Source organism: Callithrix jacchus, chromosome 2 (genome assembly GCF_049354715.1).
Source record: "Callithrix jacchus isolate 240 chromosome 2, calJac240_pri, whole genome shotgun sequence".
Classification (NCBI taxonomy): domain Eukaryota; kingdom Metazoa; phylum Chordata; class Mammalia; order Primates; family Cebidae; genus Callithrix; species Callithrix jacchus.
The window spans coordinates 23898819-23919783 of record NC_133503.1 but is presented as its reverse complement, the minus strand read 5'-3'; the positions used below and the strand labels follow the sequence as shown (position 1 = coordinate 23919783).

At 39.5% G+C, this 20965-nt stretch overlaps 1 protein-coding gene across 5 annotated transcripts in view; it reads left to right on the top strand.

The window, feature by feature from the left end:
* LOC108589501 (uncharacterized) overlaps positions 1 to 20965 on the top strand; it is a 358276-nt gene that overhangs the window by 199180 nt on the left and 138131 nt on the right. For 3 of the 5 annotated variants that reach the window (XR_013532477.1, XM_078365738.1, XM_078365739.1), the window contains exon 3: positions 10497 to 10649. The exons of the other annotated variants lie outside the window; for them this stretch is intronic. The gene's annotated coding sequence lies outside the window, so the exon portion shown is untranslated. The remainder of the gene's footprint in view (positions 1 to 10496; positions 10650 to 20965) is intronic. 5 annotated transcript variants of the gene reach the window in all.

Here is a 20965-nt window from a genome sequence, read left to right as displayed (position 1 = left end):
CTTTGGTTTCAGCAACTCCTCTCCTGCTCGAGTCCTCTGACAAAAGAGAGCCTAATCCAATCTGTACTGCTGGGGCACTCTCCACACTCACCACTCAAGTGTGGCAGAGACCCTCTCCAAAGCAAACATTCCAATCTCTGGGCCAAGTCTAAACTGACTGCAGTGGCTGCTGCTGCTAGATCACCAATGACTGACTTTGTATGAACCTGGATTAAAAATGGTGTACTCTTTTTCCTGGTGTCTTACTCTCTCTACATCTCTTAGCGTGTCTCTAAGCTAATTCCTGGTTTTGGGAGAGATGGGATGCTCTCCCTTGGCCTGGGTTGCAAGGAACACTAGCAGAAAGGTGAGACATAGTGTTGGCGGGGGTGGGGGTGGGGAGGGTGGGGGGGCCTGGGAGGGTGGGGGGAGTTCGGGGCGGGGGGCGGTGGGGATTGGTTGCTCCTCTTATTCTCCGAAGCTTGACTCACATTATTACCTGAATGCTGGCACAGGAGCTGTTTGGCCATGTTCTTCTTTGCAGGATCTGGGTTGTCCTTTACTGTTCCAATGAATTATCATTTTCTTTCCTGAATTAAACCTCACAGAACTGATTTTTATGTGCTATTTTGCTATTTCCAAATGGCTGAGGCAAGCTGAAAGCCTCTAATCTACCATCATGGGAAAAAAATTTTTTTTGACTATTTCTAATTTTCATGGTAACTTCTTTGACCACTGGGCTACTAAGAAGTATGCTACTTAATTTCAGAACATTTGGGCCTTATCAAGATCTGTTAATTTTTGACTTTTTAATCATAGCCATCCTGACTTGTGTGAGACGGTATCTCATTGTGGTTTTTATCTGCATGTCTCTGATGATTAATGACGTTAAACATTTTTTCATGTGTTTGTTGATTATGTATATATCTTCTTCTTTTTTTTTTTTTTTTCTTGAGACGGAGTTTTGCTCTTGTTACCCAGGCTGGAGTGCAATGGCTCAATCTCGGCTCACTGCAACCTCTGCCTCCTGGGTTCAGGCAATTCTCCTGCCTCAGCCTCCTAAGTAGCTGGGATTACAGGCACGCGCCACCGCACCCAGCTAATTTTTTGTATTTTTAGTAGAGACAGGGTTTCACCATGTTGACCAGGATGGTCTCAATCTCTTGACCTCGTGATCCACCCGCCTTGGCCTCCCAAGGTGCTGGGATTACAGGCGTGAGCCACCATGCCCGGCTGTATATCTTCTTTTAAAAAGTGTCTGCTCATGTCCTTTGTCCACTTTTTAATGTAGTTTTTTTTTTTTTTTGCTTGTTGGACTTTTAAGTTCCTTATAGATTCTAAATGTTAGACCTTTATTGGATGTATACTTTGCAAATATTTCCTCCCATTCTGAGGTTGTCTCTTTACTCTGTTGATAGTTTCTTTTGTTGTCACCTTTGTCATTTCTGATTGTGCTCATTAGCATCTTCCTTTTTTTTCTTTGTTAATCTAGCTAGAAGTCTATAGATCTTGTTGATTCTCTCAAATAATAAATTTTTATTTAGTTCATCTTTTGTATGGATTTTGGGGTCTCAATTTTGTTCACTTCTGCTCTGATTTTAGTTACTTATTTTCTTCTGCTAGGTTGGGTTTCATTCATTCCTGTTTTTCTAGTTCTTTATGTGTGATGTTAGATGGTTAATTTGAGATCTTTCTAACTTCCTGATATAGGCGTTTAGTGCTGTAAAGTTTCTTCTTAATGCTGATTTTGCTCCAACTCAAGGATTTTCATATAGTATGTCTCTGTTGTCATTTATTTCAATTTTTTTTTAATTTCTGCCTTAATTTTATTGTTTATCCAAAAGTCATTCAGGAGCAGTTTGTTTAATTTCCATATAATTGTGTGGTTTTGTGAGATCTTCTTGGCATTGATTTCACTGTGTCTGAGTGTATGCTTAATATAATTTATATGCTTTTTAATTTGTTGACAATTGCTTCATGACCAAGTATGTGGTCAATCTTAGAGCATGTTTCATGTACAGATGAGAAGAATGTATATTCTGTGATTGTTGGGTGGAATATTCTGTAGATATCTTAGGTCCAATTGGCGAAGGATTGAATTTAAGTCTAGAATCTGTCTGTTTCTTTGCCTTTATGATCTGACTGTGCTGTCGGTGAAGTGTTAAAGTCCCCTGCTGTTATTGTGTGGCTAAGTCTCTTCATAGGTTTAGACTCTAGAAGTACTTGTTTTATGAATTTTGGTGCTCCAATGTTGGATGCATATGTATTTAGTACAGTTAAGTCTTCTTGTTGCATTAAATCCTTTATCATTATGTAAGGCCCTATTTTTGAAAGATGTTTTTATAGTAAAGCTTTTTATTCTTTCTGCAATGTAAGTTCATCTATTTTTTTTCTGTTTTCTGACTTCCATAGTTCTCATTGAAATGTCTCAATATCGTTTAGCTTTGTTTTATTTCTGTTTCTGACTGCTTATTTTCCTTTGTTCTTGGTTTTCAGCATTTGACTCTGTACCAAGGTGCAATTTATTTTTATCTTGCTTGGGATCTGCTTCTTGCATGTGTAGGTTGATGTTTTTAACCATTGTGGATTTTTTTGTCATGATTTTTCCTATATCTTTGTTTCTCTGCTTGTGTTTCTGGAACTCCGACATGAATGCTTGGACCTGTGTTCATGTCTCTTACGCTCTGTACTTGCTTCTTTCATACTTTTTTTCTCAAAGCTGCAGTGATATGTTTTCCATTGTCCTATTTTGAGTTTACTAATTCTATCTCCTGCTGCCTAATGTCTACTGTTTAACTTATTCAATGAGTTCTTAGTTTCAAATGTTTTTTTTCATCTTAAAATATTCATTTCTTTATAGATTGGAAATCTCTGAGGAAAAATTTTCTCCGTCGTCTCTATTGTCCATCTATGTTCTTTGACTCATTTATAGTAGTTATTTAAAGTTATTTTTCCACCTTCTTTAATGACTTGCTTTATCTGTGTCTCTGCTTCTCTTGATAACTTTTTCTCTTGTCTGTTGCATTTCCTTATCTGTTTCATGTTTCTAGTAATGTTTTGTATTAAAAAGTTGTATAGACTAAGGTTGATGTCATTTTCTCCCAAGGAATGTTTCCCTTTCCTCTGTCAGAAACAGGCTGAAAGGCTGATCACTTCAATCCAAGTGAGCCTTGAGCAGGGTCTGAACTGGTTGTAGCTTTAGTTGAATTAAATCTATCTCCACTTTCAACATCTCCAGCGCTCCTATATGCTCACTCTAAGTACCTCTCATGAGTGAGATTTTCTGTCAAGTACCCCAAAACCGTACAAAATTGTATTATGGCCCAGTACCACAGACTCCCATATCACTTCAGTTTGCTTCAGATATTCTGGTGGAAAAACAATCATCATTCAATAGGAAGTCTTCTAGGTTTCAGATTGCCATAGCAGGAGCCATGATCATAACATGTTCTACAGGTTTCCTTTTCTCCTAGAAATGCTCCCACCCTGGCAATATCAAACCAGACTAACAGCCTGCCTTCAGACTTGGCAAGTGCCTTCAGGAAAAAATAAAAGGACATATACCTCGCGTTTCCTGCAAAGGGCTCTTTTCCCTCAGGAATTTAATTCATCTATCTCTTTTGCTTCCATACCTTTCCGATACATTTTAAAATAAATTTCCAGTTATTAATTTAGTTATATCTGGTTATTACATAGAAGTCATGGCTTCTTATTACTTATTTTATTCTACTTGAAAAGAGAATTTTCATAATGAATTTGAAATGTGAAAGTTCTTCATAACCTCTCTTTTCAACTCCTCATCTGGTCTTCCATCTTGAAAAATCACTACCAAAGTCTCAGCCAAGCTCGTTATCAAGTAATTCAAAGCCAATAATCTAGAATGTATAATAAGCATAACAATGTTTGATGAATTTTATTGAAACCTTCACAATATTTCAGATGTTTAACACATATTATCTCATTTAATTGTCATGATAATTATTTGGAATAGACACTCATATTGTAACCTACTTATAAAATAAGGAACCTGAGGTACGGAAAAATTAAATAATGTCCTACAATGGCAGAACTGTTAATTGACAAAACCAAAATATCCAAAGTCTACACCATGCAGTCTATAAGTTCCATAGGAAACATTTTAATAGTAAAATCAAGAATAAGATTATGTGATTATAAGAAAACTTAACTCAGATGCCAGTTAGAATGGCGATCATTAAAATATCTGGAGACAACGGATGCTGGAGAGGATGTGGAGAAATAGGAACACTTTTATACTGTTGGTGGGAGGGTAAATTAGTTCAACCATTGTGGAAGAAAGTGTGGCGCTTCCTCAATGACCTAGAAATAGAAATTCCATTTGACCCAGTAGTCCCAGTAGTGGGTATATATCCAAAGGATTATAAATCATTCTATTATAAAGACACATGCACACGAACGTTCATTGCAGCACTGTTTACAATAGCAAAGACCTGGAACCAAACCAAATGCGCATTGATGATAGACTGGACAAGGAAAATATGGCACATATACACCTTGGTATACTATGCAGCCATAAAAAATGATGAGTTAGTGTCCTTTGTAGGGACATGGATGAATCTGGAAACCATCCTTCTCAGCAAACTGATACAAGAACAGAAAAATAAATACCGCATGTTCTCACTCATAGGCGGGTATTGAACAATGAGAACACAAGGACACAGGGAAGGGAGCATCACATGGTGGGGTCTGTTGGGGGGGAATGGGGAGGGACAGTGGGGGGTAGGGAGGTTGGGGAGGGATAACGGGGAGAAATGCCAGATATATGTGATGGGGGGATGGAGGCAGCAAACCACATTGCCATGTATGTACCTATACAACAATCCTGCATGTTTTGCACATGTACCCCAGAACCTAAAGTGCAATTATATATATATATATATATATATATATATATATATATATATATATATATAAAACATAACTCGGATTGAGATGTTACTCTTGTCTTTGTCACTGATAAACTCTGTAGCCTTTCATGCATTTCTCACATCTCAACCCCTTCCTCACTCCTGGTCTCAGTTGCTTCTCCTGTAAAATGGAAGGCTTTTATCATATTATTTCTCTGGCTCCTTCTGATTCTGATATTTTGGGGGTTTATCTGCTTCTAGGTAATCATATTTTTGAGAGTTGGTTAATATAGGTTGTGTTACTGCTAGCCAATCCCCTCACTGTTAACCATCACCCATTTTTCTCTTTCTACCTGAAAACCTCCCTTCACCCTATTGTCCCAGAGTTTGCTAGATAATTCTCAGCTGGTTTAGAGAGTGCTCAAGAAACATGAGCTCTCTGTTGATAGCTTGGCAATTAACTCATTCTGCAGCTCACTCCCTGTGTTCAAGTGCTAAATTGCAGAGGGTGTTTATCATATGTCAGGCTGACAGACTCCTGCTGTCGGCTTTGATTTGCTAAATACCTGCAAAAGATTTGGTGTCTCAAACACCTTGTCTGCAGAATGTGCTGTACCTTAAAGCTAGAGGCAGCATCTCAAGAGATCCCTGCATGCTTTCTTCAGCTGCTCCCTATCCTCTCCTTTTAAAAGAGAAATAAAGAGAAAGGTATAGCACCTTGAATGAACAAAGATACACCTTAGACTGGACTGAAATTGATTAAGAAAAAAAAAGGGAAACCTCCACCCTCAGCTCTCTGCCCTGGATGATGCTATAATGATAAGCCAATAAGCAATTCTGGAGTTGTTTTTTTTTTTATTTTTACTTTTAGTTTTAGTTTTTTAAAGAAGGGGTTTCACCATGACGGCCAGGCTGATCTTGAACTCCTGACCTCAGATGATCCACCCATCTCAGCCTCCCAAAGTGCTAGGATTACAGGCATGAGCCACCACGTCCGGCCTTCTTTTTTTTTTTTTTTTTTTTTTTTTTTTTTTTTTTTTTTTTTTTTTTTTTTTGAGATGGAGTTTCGCTCTTGTTACCCAGGCTGGAGTATAATGGCACATTCTTGGCTCACCGCAACCTCCGTCTCCTGGGTTCAAACGATTCTCCTGTCTCAGCCTCCCAAGTAGCTGGGATTACAGGCATGTGCCATCATGCCTGGCTAAATTTTTTTGTATTTAGTAGAGATGGGGTTTCACTATGTTGGCCAGGATGGGCTCAATCTCTTGACCTCGTGATCCACCCGCCTCAGCCTCCCGGGATTACAGGCGTTAGCCACCACACCAGGCCCCCCCCCTCTTTTTTTTTTAAAAACTGAGTCTTGCTCTGTCATCCAGACTGGAGTGCAGTGGCACAATCTCAGCTCGCTGCAACCTCTGCCTCCCAGATTCAGGCAAATCTCCTGCCTCAGCCTCCCGAGTAACTGGGATTACAGGGGCATGCTACCACATCTGGCTAATTTTTGTATTTTTAGTAGAGACGGGGTTTCACCGTGTTGGTTAGGCTGGTCTTGAACTCCTGACATCAAGATCCGACTGCCTTTGCCTCCCAAAGTATTGATTTTCAGGCATGAGTCACCACACCCAACTGCAGTTCTGGAATTCTTATTACTGTGTGTCAGGATCTACACCAATATGTCACCTGCATAAACTTCTTTAATCTTTACAACGTCAACAGGGATTTAAATAACTTGTCCTTATTCACCCACAGGTGGTAAGGTAGTATGACAGAATCAGATTTGCCTTGTACACATCTCAGCTCAGCCTAAGGCAAGTTTGTCCAACCCCTGCCCCTCAGGCCACATGTGGCCCAGGACAGCTTTGAATGTGGATCAACACAAATTCGTAAGCTTTCTTAAAACTTTCATAAACTTTCTTAAAACACAAATTCATAAACTTTCTTAAAACTTTCATAAACTTTTTTAAAACACAAATTCGTAAGCTTTCTTAAAACATTATGAAATTTTTGTGTGTTTTTTTTTTTTTAGCTCATCAGCTGTTGCTATCGTTAGTGTTAGTGCATTTTATGTAGCCCAAGACGATTCTTTTTTTTTTTCCAGGAAAGCCAAAAGACTGGACACCCCTGCTAAAGGTTTGCCATCCGGTTTCCCAATCTTTCCCTGCTGTCCTGTTCTCCACACCCCAGGCACTGCTACGCTTTTAGGAAGGTAGTAATGAGTTAGCAAGCAAAACACTTTCTGCTGTGTTTTTCTTGTCAGTTATATAATCTCACTGCTCAAGACAAGCCCAATTGTCCTTAGTTACGTTTTGAAGAACCAGTATTGTCAATAACTTCTCAACTCCTCGGTTAGACAAGAGAAGGAAGTCAGGTTTCATGTATGGCTAATCATACTATCATTTTGAGTCTAGTGTTTCCTCTATGCATATATACTGCTGACTCTAATTGGGTGCCATCCCAGTCTTCTAATTTGGAAGTTGCAAGTCAATGGTCAGTTGGCTTAGTTGGACAGTATTTTATTTAAAAAAAAAAAAAAGTAGAGATGCTGAAAACCAAGTACTATTGCTAATATTTATCTGTTGGAGTCAAACATATCTGAATGAGAATTTTGTTTTTCGCGTATGTAAACTACCCCATTTTGGGCAATTTACTTAACTTCTCTGAGCCTCGGTGTCCTCATCTATAAAATGAAGATAATAGTACTTACTCAAAAGCTTCTATGAGGATTAAAATGTAAACTTTAAAGAGATGAGGAACCATGATATTGTGAAAACCCATGTGCATTTCAACCTAGTCTTTGGGGCATCAAGACATTGTGTAAGTCATCCAGTGTCTGTTTTGAGTGCATGTTCTTTGCCTGTATATGCAAATAATAATTCTATGTTAGCACTGTGTTAAGAAATAATTCAGATAATCTAAGTCAAATACCTAGAACAGTAGTTAGCACAAAATACTTGCTCAGTTAGTGTACTCTCCTCTGGTTAAATGCATTCATATTTAATTACCTATTTTTTATATTCACATATAAACTAGATGACTCTGCCAAATCAGTAAGCAAGAGAATATTAATTGGGTTGATAAACATGAACATCACTAGGAAATTTGGTAGTTGTGATATCTTTGTGAACCAATTAGTTTTTGGGGTTTATTTTGTGGATTTTTTTTTTCTGAGATGGAGTCTTGCTCTGCTACCCAAGCTGGAGTGCAGTGGCCTGATCTTGGGTTACTACAACCTCCGCCTCCCAGGTTCAAGCAATTCACCTGCTCCAGCCTCTCAAGTAGGTGGGATTACAGGTGTGCACCGCCATGCCCAGCTAATATTTGTATTTTTAGTACAGACAGGATTTCACCATGTTGGCCTGGCTGGTCTTGACTCCTGACCTCAGGTGATCCACCTGCCTCGGCCTCCCAAAGTACTGGGATTACAGGCGTGAGCCACTGCGCCTGGCCCCAATTAGTTTCTTTCAACTTTTATAAGAACGAGTTATGGACTCTAACCACAAAAGCACATAGGTCTGTCTTTGTCTATTTGTGCTGCTATAACAAACTACCAAGTCTAGGTGGTTTATAAACAACATAAATGTATTTCTCCCAGATCTGGAGCCTAAGAAGTACAAGATCAAAGTGTGTGCAGATTTGGTGTTTGGTGAGGTTCCACCTCTTGGTTTATAGATGGTGCCTTCTTGCTGTGACCTCACATGGCAGAAGGGGCAAGGGACTTTCTAACATCTCTTTTATAGGGGCACTTTAATGGTTAATTTTAGGTGTCGACTTACTAGATTAAGAAACACCTGTTGAACAGGTAAAGTATGACTTCTTAGTGTGTCTATGACAGTGTTTCCAGAGGAGGTTGGCAGGTGAGTCTGAGGACTGAGAGGGGAAGATCCATCCTCAGAATGGACAGGTACTATGCAATCAGCTGGGGGCCCATATGGAATGAACAAGGAGAGCAAAGGATTTCTTCTCTCTTTTTCTTACTGCTGAGACTCTCCTTGTCCTGCCCTTGACTATCAGAACTTCAAGCCAAGTAACCTGGGCACTCCAGGACTTACAGCAGCAGGGCTCCTGCCTCCCAAAGTGTCAGACAGTTGGCCTAGGACTGAAAATTATGCCATCAGCTTCCCTGGTCTGAGGCTTTAAAACTTGGACCAAGCCATGCCACCAGTATCCCAGGGTTTCCAGCTTGGAGATGGCTTGTCATGGGACTTCTCAGTCCCATATGTAAGCCAGTTTCCCTAATAAATAACTTCTCATCTATATCTAAATATCTATATCTATGTATACCTTATCATCCTCAATAATAGAGAGGAAGATTCTCTAAAATAAAATGATAATTTCGGGGATGGGCATTGCAATGGAAATACTTGCACCATAGTAAACTTTGTGTGTATTCAGGGAGGAAAAAAAAGACAAATATTTTTTAAAGGAAAAATGAATAGTATTACATAATTATTCTGTGATAATTATCCTTGGCTACAAGGATCAATAATGAGAATGGTGCCAATCTGAGATTGGACAGGCAGTTGCTAGGAAGGTATCCTCACAAAAGTACTTTTTTATGTAAGGTTGCAGCAGACTTTGTGCAAGGTTGCATTCTTTGCAGAGGTGCTTGTGATTGTCTTTGTTATCAGGCATTTGTGAATGAGAACTCTCCCTTCATAGCCTTTTCTGGGTCTGTTGTTTGTTTTTTCAAAAACACACTGTGTTTTTGAAAAATGACTGTATTTTCATTCTGATAACTTTCCCAATATATATCCTATTGGTTTTCTCTGAAATACCTTGCCTAATACAAATTTTTGTACCAAGAGTGGTTCTAGAGGAACAGAATTTTAAGGATGAATTTCCTTAATTGGGTTTGGAGTTTGGGGAATTAACTATTTAATCAAATTAGACTTAAAATGTCTAAGGAGTCTGCCTGTAACAGTAGAAAGGGCCTAATGAATAGTCCATGGCATGAACTGCTTATAGAAATACAAACAACATATGCATTTGATAATCCAAATCAACCATTTATAAGAGGCAAAAAACTTGATGGCTCTGTGTATGGTACTTTCGAACATTTTTGGAAAACATACTATAATGACCATCAGTTAGTTGCTTCTAGTGTTTCTGGACAAGGATCAATAACCAGGATGGTGCCAATCTAAGATTGAACAGACAGTTGCTGAGCAGATATCCTCACAGAAGGATTTTTCTTTTTTATGTAAGGTTGCAGCAGACTTTATTTCATCCTGATGAAAGAAAAGGATGAGGTCCGGGATGCAAATTCTTACATCCCACTCCAGTAGTAGCCTAAGAGCTTCTAAGTGTGCCCTGGGCCAGAATCTTCTGTTGTTTAGTCACAGAGCTGGAATTGTCAAATCAAACACATGCACTCATCATGTGATTGGCTGAATTACAATGAAAATTATACTCTTAGCCTTACAGGGTGTCTACTAAGGACATTGGCTGGGAAAGAATGGGATTCTCTAAATTGGGGTGGGGAAGTATGAGCAAATGCTGATGAAGCTGGGGACATTGAGCTTCTGAATTCTGATGAGCCTTGTTTGCCAGCAGAAGTGGCCTCCCTACACCTTCTCCAGTGGCAGAGGCATCACCACCCATAACATACAGATCTTTCCATCTCTGTTTCAGGGATTCACTCTTAATTACCTGAGGAAACAATGATAGCCTCCCCTGAGACAGTTGCCAGACAAGACACTGCTTATTCCCCTCAGGACTCACGTCCACCACCACTTTTTGCTTCTTGACCTCTAATTAGATACAAGTCTCAGCAGACCCTTAAAGGTGAGTAGTGGTAGAAGGAATATAAAGTTGAGTCTGGATGAATTTATTGATATGTGTCTACCAAGCAGAGATTTTGCACTTAATATTGCAATTCAGGGAGTTAAGAAAGGTGCTAACAGTTTGGTTGTCTAAAAATGGGTCCAAAGATGGCCCACATAGCTGAGCATGGTCGCACATGCCTGTAGTCCCAGCTACTTGAGAGGCTGAGGTGGGAGGATCACTTGAGCTTGGGAGGGTGAATCTGCAGTGAGCCATAATTGCACCACTGCACTCCAGCCTGGGTGACAAAGTGAGACACTGTTTCAAATAATTTTTTTTTTTTAAAGAAGATGACCCACCATGAGCAAGCTGGAGATTCTAGATCTCCCTTGGTTTATTATAGAAGATGGGATTTCAAAGTCTTAGGGAGATTGGAATGCTGGAGTGTATTTGTCACTTAAACCTACTCACCCACACTGGAAGAATCCAGAAGACACACCTTTCATGAACACATTGAGAAATAGATTCATTGGGGGAGACCCAGCATCCCTGAAGAGCTCCGTGATTACTCTTAATCTTTAGTCTGGACCTTACAGTGGGAACCTTAATCACTCAATTAAAAAGCTTAAATGTCATGGAAATAACTGTATTCTGAGATGACAAGGGCCAAGTGTTGGCATTTAATCATCAGAGGCAGGGTGAGCACAGTTGCCATAATCCATAGTAGAGACAAAGCAACAATTAGAATAGACTGACTCATGGAGTTCTATGGTGTTGGCTAGTTAACCATGGTGTTCTAGAAGTGAACTAGATAGGAAACCTACTAATAACTCATTTGATCTCTATAAGCAGAAAGTTTTCAAGTAAAAGTCTTATTTGAATTAGAAAAACAGAGAACCATGGCCCCTCAATCAGTTCCCAGTTTCCCAGTCTTAAGCCAGTTTACAGAAGCAGATCCCCTTTAATGAAAAGGAGGCTGGGTCTCCTCCAGGAAAAACCCTGGTACATTACCAAAAATGTATACTCTTAATCTTTTTGCCATGTTTCCCCAAAGAAACTTATAGCCTTTTACCCGAGTAACTATGCATTGAGGCAAGAGAAATGATCAGAACTCTTGGGAACTAATGGACACTGGCTCTGAACTGGCATTGATTCCAAGAAACCCAAAATATTACTGTTGCCCTCTAGTTAGAGTAGGGGCTCATGTAGCCCAGATAATCAGTTGAGTTTTTGCTCAGGTCCAACTTTCAGTGAGTCCAGTGGATCCCTAAACCCTTTCTGTGGTCATTTCCCAGTTCCAGATGCACAACTGGAACAGACATTCTCAGCAGCTGGCAGAATCCCCACAGTGGTTCCCTGACCCATGAAGTGAGGGCTGTGATGGTGAAAAAAGGCAAATGGAAGCCATTAGAGCTGCCTGTACCTACAAACATAGTAAATCAATTAACTCATCCCCAGAGATATTTCAGAGATTAGTGCCATCATCAAGGACTTGAAAAATGTAGAAGTAGTGATTTTCACCATATCCCCATTCAACTCTCCTATTTGGCCTGTGCAGAAGACAGATGGAGCCTCAATAATGACAGTGTATTATTGTAAGCTTAACCAACTGATGACTCCAAGTGCAGCCGCTGTACCAGATGTGATTTTATTGCTTGAGCAAATTCACACATCTCCTGACACCAACTGTTGTGGTAAATTCCTTTTCGTTCATACCTGTCCTTAAGTTCCACCAAAAGCAGTTTGCTTTCAGTGGGCAAGGCCAGCAGTACACCCTTACTGTCTACTTCAGTAGTGTATGAAACTCTCCAACTCTAATCCACAATTTAGCTTACAGGGATCTTACTTGTCTTCTTCTTCCACAAGATATCACAGTAATCCATTACATTGGTGGTAATTGAAACGAGTGAGCATGAAGTAGAAACTACTCTGGACTTATTGTTAAGATGTTTGCATGTCAGAGAGTGGGAAATAAATTCAGCTAAAATTTAGGAGCTTTCTACCCCAGTGAAATTTCCAGCGATCCAATGGTGTGGGACATGTGAATCAGATATCCTTTCTAAAGTAAAAGATATGTTTCTGCACCTGCCTCTCCTACCAAGAAAGAAGCACAATCCCTGGTGGGCCTATTTGGAATTTGGAGGCAACACATTCCTCATTTGGGCACGTTATACTGATCCATCTATTGAGTGACTTGAAAGGCAGCTAGTTTTGAGTGGACCCAGACCAGAAGACTCTGTAACTGTTCCAGGCTGCTCTGCCACTTGGACCACAGGATCCAACAGATCCAATGGCACTTAGGCTGACAGTGACACATAGGAATACTGTTTGAAGGCTTTTGCAGGCTCCTATAGGTAAATTGGAGGCAAGGCCTGCCACCATCTGCAGTTAATTATTCTCCTTTTGGGAGAACTTTTGGCCTCCTACCGGACCTCAGTAGAAACTGAATGCATGCCCATGGGCCATAGAGTTACCATACAATCTGAGCTGCCTATCTTTTTTGGGGGGGCGGGGGATACTGAGTCTCATGTCTCACTCTGTCATCCAGGCTTCTGTGCAATGGAGCAATCTTGGCTCACTACAACCTCTGCCTCTGGGGCTCAAGTGATTCTTGTGCCTCAGCCTCCTGAGCAGCTGGGACTATAGGTGCACACCACCACACCCAACTAATTTTTTATCTTTCAGTAGAGATGGGGTTTCACCGTGTTGCCCAGGGTAGCCTTGAACTGTGAGCTGCCTATCATTAAACTTAGTGTTGTCTGATCCACTTGGGTATGCATTGCAACACTATGTCATCAAATGGAAGTGGTCTATATGTGATCAGGCATGAGCAGGCCCTGAAGGCACAAATAAGCTACATGAATAAGTGGCATAAGTGCCCATGGTTTCTACTTCTGCTACCCTATCATCTCTCTCCCAGCTTGCATGAGTTGATAGAGGCAGAGAAATCTAGGGCCTGGCTTACAGACGGTTCTTCATGATATTCAGGCACCACCCAAAAATGGACAGTTGCAGAACTTTACCCCCTTTCTGGGACATCCCTGAAGGATGGTGGTGAAGGATAATCTTCTCAATGCATAGAGACTTTGAGCACTGCACCCAGTTGTGCTTGGAGGGAGAAATGGGCAGATATGCAATTATATGTTAATTCATAAGCTGTATTCAATGATTTGGTCAGATGATCGGGGACTTGAAAGGCATATGATTGGAAAATTTCTGACAAAGAAATATGAGGAAGAGATGTCTGGTTAGAACTTTCTAAGTGGGAAAAAATATGTGAAAATATCTATGTCCCTTGTGACTGCTCACCAAAGGGTGACCTCAGTAGAAGAGGACTTTACCAATGAAGTGGAAAGAATGACCCATTATCTGGATATCAGTTAGCCTGTCTCCCCAGCCACCTCATCATTGTCCAATGTCCTCATGAACAAAGTGGCCATGGTGGCAAGAATGAAGGTTCACTATGGGCTCAGCAATGTGAACCTCAGCTCACAAGGCTGACCTGGCTATGGCCACTGCTGGGTGCTCAACCTACCGGCAGCAGAGACCAACACTGAGGCCCTAATATGGCACCATTCTCTAGGGTACTTAGTGGCATGTTGATTACAATTAAACCACTTCCGTCATGGAAGAGGCAGTGTTTTGTTTTTATTGGGACATACAGTTACATGAATATAGATTTGCCTTGCATGCACAAAATGCTCTGACAAAACCACCATCTATGGAGTTACAGAATGCCCTATCTACCATCATGTTATTCCACACAGCAGTGCTTTTACCAAGGAACTCACTTCACAACCAAAGAAGTGCAGGAGCATTCTCATGCTCATGAAATTTGCTGATCTTGCTGAATTCCCCATCATCCTGAATCAACTGGCTTGATATAATGGAATCACCTTTTCAGTCAAAGTTACAGAGCCAGTTAGGTGACAGTACTTTGTAGGGCTTGGACAAGGTCTCCCAGAAGGCTGTGTATGCTCTGAATTAGTGTCTGTATATAGTTTTGTTCCCCTTGAATTCATGGGTCCAGGAATCAAGGGGTAGAAATTGGCGTGACACCAGTCACCATCACCCCTAGCAAAATTTTTGCTTCTTGTTCCTCTGACTTAATGGTCTGCTAGCCTGGAGGTCTTAGTTATGAGAGAGGAATGCTTCCATCAGGAAACACAACAATGTTTACATTGAACGGGAAGTTAAGACTGCCACCCAGTCACTTTGGTCTCCTCGTGTCTCTGAGTTAGCAGGCTAAGATGGGTGTTACAGGGTGGGCCAGAGTGATTGATTCAGACCACCAAGGGGAAATTGGACTATTACTCCACATGGAGGTAAAGAAAAGTATATCTCGTGGAATACAAGTGACCTCTTAGAGTGTCACTTAGTATTACCATGCCTTGTGATCAGGTCAATGGAAAATATAACAACCCAATCCCAGCGGGACTACGAATGTCCCAGACCCTTCAGGAATGAAAGTTTGAGCTATCCCAACAGTCATAATGATGACCAGCTGAGGTGTTCCTGAAGGCAGAGGGAATACAGTATGGGTAGAAGCAGCAGCTAGTTATTAATACAAGCTATGACCACCTAACCAGTTATAGAAACAGGACAGTAACTGTCTTGAGAATTTCCTCCCTATTTTTTAAAGAATGTTTTTGTGTATATATACATATATTAAGCCAATATCTTCATTTTCATTCCCCTCTTATTTGTTCATCATGTAGCATAAGATATATTGACTTTATGTCAGTATTATTAACTATCTACCACAGTATGTAATCTATGGGATATCAGAATGATATAGTTTGGATGTCTGTCCCCTCCAAATCTCATCTTAAACTGTAATCCCCAATGTTGGAAATGGCGCCTAGTGGGTGTTTGGATCATGGGGGTGGATCCCGCATTAAATGCTTGGTGCCATACTCATGGTAAATAGTAGTGATGAGTGGGTTCTTGCTCTATGAGTTCACCTAAGACCTGGTTGTTTGAAAGATCCTGGAATCTCCTCTCTTGCTTCCACTCTCCCACATGACATGCCTGTTCCCCCTTTGCCTTTCGCCATGAATGAAAGCTTCCTGAGGCCTCAGCAGAAGCTGAGCCAATTCCAGCAGAAGCTGAGCCAATTCCACTGCCATGCTTCCTGTACAGCCTGCAGAATAATGCCAATTAAACCTCTTTTCTTTATAAATTACCTAGCCTCAGGAATTTCTTTATAGAAACACAAAATAGTCCAATGCACAGAAGAGTAAACATCACCCAAGGACTTTATGTCCTCTTAGTGTATTTTCAGTTTTGCATAGAATTCTATTATGTTAGGTAAAATTATCTCATTACGGTCTTTATTTGGAGATTACAAATGATTTAAAGGAGATACATATGGGTGCCAAGTTGACATGAAGTAAACTTATGATGGTTAATTTTAGGTGTCAGCTGGACTGGATTAAGGGATACCTAGCAAACTGATAAAGCATTATTTCTGGTCTGTGAGATGCTTCCAGAGGAGACTGGTGTGTGAGTTGGTGGACTGAGTGGAAAAGATCCTCCCTTAACATTAGCAGACACCATCTACTTGGCTAGGGGACTGTACAGAACAGAAAATGAGAGAAACTATTTTCTGTCTCTTTCTCTTTGAGCTAGGACACCCTTCTCCTCCTATTCTTAGACATCAGAACTCCAGACTTGGGACTCCAGGATTTACCCCAGCTATTACTCCAAGTTCTTAGACCTTCAGTCTCAAACTGAGAATTCACCCGAGTTGAGGTAAATTTCATAGGTTCGCTGGTTCTGAGGCCTTCTTACAGTCATGCTACTGGAATCCTGGGGTCTTCAGCTTGCAGCCTGTTGTGGGACTTCTCAGTAATTTTGTGCGTCAAGTCCCCCAATAAATAATCTCCATATATCTCTATCTATCTATCTATCTATCTATCTGTCTGTCTGTCTGTCTGTCTGTCTGTCTGTCTGTCTGTCTATCTATCTATCCATCCATCCTCTCTGGAGAATCCTAATACTATAACCCCTTTTGAAATGCTCTGCCAATTCCCAATTATTAGGGCTCTGCCTTCATGATCTAATGACCTCCCAAAGATTCTGCCTCCCCAAATCATCACAGTAGGTTTCAGCATATGAATTTTAGAGGGACACAAGCATTCAGTTTATAGCTTGTTCGAAAGTGGAATAGTTGAAATATATCAGCCTACAGTCAAAGTGACAACTCAGGAATGCTGATGAGTTGATGTTATTACAGCATTCATAATCTAAGGAAGTGTGATTTCCTCTCAAATTGTTAAGCTAGAGTAATAAACACAGTGAGGCCAAGTGTGTCAAAGGAAGACAGGACATTTTCTGGGGCAAGGAATATCTTGCTGCCTCTGCCCTTCCAAGATTAGGGCTCTTACACTAGAATCTCGAGGTCCTACACTTGACAAAATACCTCCCAATGTTTCTCAGTTTTTCCTCACACAAAAATTATCCTTAAGTGTAAAGTTACTTGACTGAATTATTCAGTTGGGAATAGGGAATTATAGCTCTTGGGAAGTATCAAAAATATTTCTATAAAGGTTTATATCAAAACTTGGTTGTAATGCTCTTTGAGAGAAGGGGGCTAGAATTTGAAGAACACATACGCAGAATCCTTCTGTAGCCCTCTGTAAGAAACCTATCCTTAGGATATATATGAGCAGCTCTTCCAGGAGATGTCTGCACATACAAAAGAAATAAAGTTGGCAGATTCTTGCTCTGCAAAGCTAACTTCTAATCCAAGAGAGGAATGTGGTAACCACAGAGCCCTGGTACAAAAAAAGTCTAGCAGATCAGAAGCCAATACCTAAATTATATAGGTGTGATATGGTTTGGATTTGGATTTGTGTTCCTGCCCAAATCTCATGTTGAATTGTAATCCCCAATGTTGGAGGAGGGGCCTGGTGGGAGGGGATTGGACCATGGAGGCAGATTTCCCCCTTGCTGTTCTCATCTTAGTGAGTGAGTTCTCACAAGATCTGGTTGTTTAAAAACATGTAGGACCTCCACTTTTGCTCTCTTTCTCCTTCTCCAGCCATGTAAAATGGGCCTGCCTCTTCTTTGCCTTCCACCATAATTTTAATTTTCCTGAGACCTTTGCACCCATGCTTCCTGTATGTACAGCCTGCTGAACTGTGAGCCAATTAAACCTCTCTCCTTTATAAGTCACCAGTCTCAGGTAGTTCCTTTTAGCAATGTAAGAGCAGACTAATACAAGATGCAATCATGTATGTGCAATCTGAACCACTGAAACACTGTAACTAAACCAAGGAATTTGTTGAAAAAGTGACAAACTGGTGAGCTGAAGAAAGTATGGGCTTGGAATCAAAGAGACGTTGTTCAAACTCCTAGCTGTGTGACCCAGAATGAGTTATCCATTTTCTCTCAACATCAATGTATTTTCTGTAAAAAAATAAGAGAGATACCAGTGTTCACTTAAGTGGGGCTTTATGAGGATTATCCTCACAAAATCCCTAGACTGATTTCTGTCACCAAGGAGGTACAGATGATTGGCAGTTTTTTTCATTCTCAATTTCTTGTGAGGAAATGAGGACTCTTTCAAAGTATTGCAGATTTTAAAGCTTGTCCAGATTTTAAATCTCCATGTTTCAAAGAAGCACTGACTTAGGCATTTAGTGATAGAAAGAGCCCTTTTTTGAACATTAGCTACATAGATGCATGAAGCCAAGTAATTGATATATATTCAGACATTAACATGTAATTTTATCATCACTTCCATTTGAAAGATGAGGAAACTGAGGCTTTAGCTTGAAGCAACCCCATCAGTAACCTAGCTGGGAAGTAGAATCAGGATGGACTCCCAGCCTACCAGAATTCAGGGCCACTATATTCAACTGCTTTACTTTTTAGCCACAATAAATTCGTAGTTGAATGGCCTCATTTATTCTTATGCCCTATTTTTTTTCTCTCCTGACCTCTTTTAAGTATCTTTTTCTACAGGAAAGTCTTAACTCATTTGGGATTTGTGAGCATTCTGATGGCAAGCCTGCTGTTACACATTGTTCAGCAAATATTTTCTTGATATCTAGTGTAAATGAATGGTGCTGTACATGTGTCTGAACTACTTAAGGAAGGAAACTGTCCTCAAATATGCTTAAGAATATTAGAAGTACTCAATCACATACATGGGCTGATTAACAATTGTTCTTGTTTATTCATTTAATCAAGTTACCTCAAATGGGCAAACCTGTATCAAACTCATTTCCTACTATTTGTGATGCAGAGCTAGAAGTTGCCCTCAGGTTTATCTTTTCTATCTTTCTCATTTTACACCAATTGACACTGGGGCACAAGAGGCTAATGGTAGCTATATGGTAGGAGTAGCAGTAGCAGCAGCAGCACTAGAGGTAGCAACAGCCATAATCATAGTAGTCACAGTAGCAGTACTAAGTGCTTACTATGAACTAGATACACTATACTTTCTCTGCATTATTTCACTTATTCTTCACAAATATTTATGAGAAATTGACATTATTTTTATCTTATTTTTTAGATGAAGAAACAAGAATGTTAGATAATTTGTTTAAGGTCAGTTACCCCCCAAAAATGGCACTAACATATCTGTACGATGTATACAGCTGAAATATATAGTATCAATATATAATAAACAATTGAAATATAAAATGTCAACTGAATCTAGAAAGTGATGTCCCATTGGAACCCCAAATACTAGCCCACATGAATTTGGTGAGTAAATATTTACTGAAATGTGCAAAACCATTTAAGTAAGGTTGATATACCTTATAAGGCTTAAAATGCAGAGAAAACTGAACTGACTGTGTGGAATTAGAACAAGAATCAGTACACTGTGACCCATGAGCAACATCCAGTTTATTGTTTTTGTAAATAAAGTTTCATTGAAACACAGTCATACCCATTCATTTATTTGTTGTCTGTGGCTGCTTTCATTGACAGTGGCACAGAGGACATGTTACAACAGAGAACTTGTAATCTTCAAAACAAAAATATTTACTATCTGGCTTGCCACAGAAAAAAAAAAAAGAAGACAAACGTTGTTGACCCAGACTAGACTAATACCACCACTTCTAATGATGTACCTTCACTCTTCCCAGCTCTTACTCCAACCCCTCTACTGATCTGCAGAGACAACTGCTATTTCAAATTTTGGGTTTACTTTTACCTTGCTCATTTAAAAAAAAGAGTTTCAGCACCTATGAATTCATTTACAATACTTTATAGAGTTTTGCTTGCTTTGTTATTGAAATACACACATAAAATGAACAAATAATGAATATGTCGCATGATGAATTTTTACAAAATGAAAATAGTACTAGTAGTAGTGGTGGTGGTGGTCGTAAAAGTGTTACCCCACGTAACCACTACCTGGACCCATGTACAGCACAGCACAGAATCAGGACTCCAGAATTCCCCTATATTCCTCCCAATCACTAGCTGCTCCCCAAAGTAACATATTCTGACATCTATTACCATGTTATTTTTGCCTCTTTTTTGATATGCTTAAAGATTAAACATTGTATATATTCAGATTTCCATATCATACTAATTTTTTTATGACTTAAAATTTTAAAAGATATATTGTAAAGTTCCACTACAATGGTAGATCGATGAGTGTGTGTGTATATATGTGTATTGGGGGGTGTGTATATAATTTTTATGCGATATATACAGTTTTATAATTATTATGTCTTTTTGGTAAATTGAACCTACCATCATATAATAATTTTTTATATTACTAATCATGCTCTTTATCATAAAATAAAATTTGTCTTATAACTCAGTTTTCTTTTGTTTAGTTATGGCCTGATATGCCTGTTTCCATCATTTTTCTTTCTATCTGCCCATGGTCTTATTTTTTAAATGTGTGTCCTGTACACATGATAGAGTTTAATATAAAAAAATTCTTATCTGACTCTGTCTTAAAATTGGCAAGCATAATCCATTTTAATTGTGATTACTAACATATTTGAACTGATTTCTACCCTCTTATTTTGTGCTTTCTACTTTTTAGATTTTTTCATTTTTATTTTGTCTCCTTTACTGTTTTTCTTTTTTTGATTGACTGAGATATTTGTTTGTTTTCCAACTCCATTTTTCCCTTTTAGTCTTTTGATAGTTATATACTCTATTTCTGTCCTTTTACCCTTAACATCTTTCTTATCATTGGAATTAAAGTAAATCTATAGGAAAAAACTCTTAGCTATAAAACTTTGCCCTGTTTTAAATGATGATTTTCTTTCTTTAGTATAGAATGTAACATTTTAGAATCTACTTCCAAAGGGAATCTCTACCTTGCTCACTTTAGGGGACCTGTAATAACCAAGATA